Here is a 1,971-nt window from a genome sequence, read left to right on the forward strand (position 1 = left end):
ACTGATATATGAAGGGGTCCGCCCTATAAACGGGTGTGACGTATGGGTGTGGCGGAAGTCGAATTCACGGCCATAAATAGCGCCACGGGAAAACAAAAACAATCGTATTTCCTGCCTTAATGGCCAGCGACAACAACAACAACTAAAATAGAAATTTATCAAAAACAACATTTAAAAATTCAGAAATAGTAAACTTTTATTAAAAATCTGAACGTGTTTTGGTGTCATATAGGCATACATATCTCCAGCTACGGGGAAAACGGCAAAGATTGTAAAACAATGGTCTCAACTAGTGATACGTAACCTCTGATAAATTATATTATGCATCTCTGTTTTGCTGTTCCTGACATTTATCCTGTTGCTGAAGATGTGCCTATGTGACGCCGAAGCGCGTTTAAGTGTGTAAAAAAAATATTTACCATTTGTGATTTTTTTAAGCGTTGTTCTTAAAAAATTTCAATTATATCATAAATGATTATTTTCATTATTTTATAATAAGACTAATTGTATAAAAGTGCTATTGTGCTTTTCCCTTCTTAAAAAAATGTTTTTTTTTTCCTTCATAGCCCAGCATATTAAGGTCGTCCAACAAATACTATTTCTGTCCATCATGGCAACTAGATGTAAATTTGATACAATCTCGAAGGGTTAGTCAACTGAACGTATTTTTTAGATTTGCATTTATGCATAGCAATTTAAAAATACCCTTTTATAGGAAGTCCAACAGAAAGATGAGTAATTTTCGTCTAAAACCGAATGCATTGTTTGATCAAACTTTTCAAAGTGTGTACTTCTGTGGTATTTTTGAAACCTGAAAAAAAGGTGCTTAGCCAGAGGTCAAAGGTGGTAGAGGGGCAAGACTAAAGGGATTTCAATACCTCACGTGAATAATGCAAAAAGCGACGGTGTGCTGTTAGATCCACCTTTACACCTTTTGTCAGAAAGAGATTTACTTTTAAAGTCACTTCTTTATTTAAACCTTGAATCTTGAGTCCTTTATTCCAAGGAAAAATTGCATTTTAACTATCCTAATATTGAAATCGCCACACACTCGGCCTTCTGTATTCATTCTTTCTGGGGAATTCTTGTGGGTGAATCATAGTCACCGATGATTCATAGTCACGTCCTACGAGCTAAAAAAGAATAATAAAAATATTTCTCTCTCTCTTTGTATATATATATATATATATATATATTATCGGCAAAGTATGGAACGCCGGCATTGTATATAATACCTAGGCATTCTATAGAATGAAAAATGCTATTTAGGCAAAGTACGAAAAAAACGTCCTGATGAGNTATTGATATATATATGTTACCGGCAAAGTATGGAACGCCGGCATTGTATGTAATGCCGGATGTTTTTAGGCAAGTTGTGAAATATGAGAAGTATTACATACTTTCCCTAGGCATTGTATATAAGACCTAGGCATTCTATAGAATGAAAAATGCTATTTAGGCAAAGTACGAAAAAAACGTCCTGATGAGGTTATTATGTAAATGATGTGCGTTTCTAAAAAATAAAAATGCTATTCAGAATAAATATTGAGAGTGCTATTAAAAAAAAATTATTCAAAATGCGTAAAGAAAAATGAAAGTTGTACAAAACATAATTTATGCCTTTCTTATTAAGGGAAACAAAATTTTCGTATAAAAAATTCACATTTAAGTCACAATCATTTTCAGTTTAGAAACTATTGCACAAAATATCCATTTCATCACCTTTACTAGCATGGCCACAGAAGATTTTATACTTTGCCGGTTTCTCATTTGGCATTCTACAGAATGCCTAGGAAATGCGTGAAATATAAATCATTTCATACATTGCCGGCTAGTTTTAGGCATTATATACAATGCCTAGGCATTCTATAGAATGCCGGATTTCAAACTTTGCCGGTAACATATTCATAATGTTAAAAGAATTATATGTTAAATATAATCCATAAATAAAGCTTAAGAGCTTATATCTAA

The sequence above is a fragment of the Parasteatoda tepidariorum genome, chromosome 5 (genome assembly GCF_043381705.1).
Source record: "Parasteatoda tepidariorum isolate YZ-2023 chromosome 5, CAS_Ptep_4.0, whole genome shotgun sequence".
Lineage (NCBI taxonomy): Eukaryota > Metazoa > Arthropoda > Arachnida > Araneae > Theridiidae > Parasteatoda > Parasteatoda tepidariorum.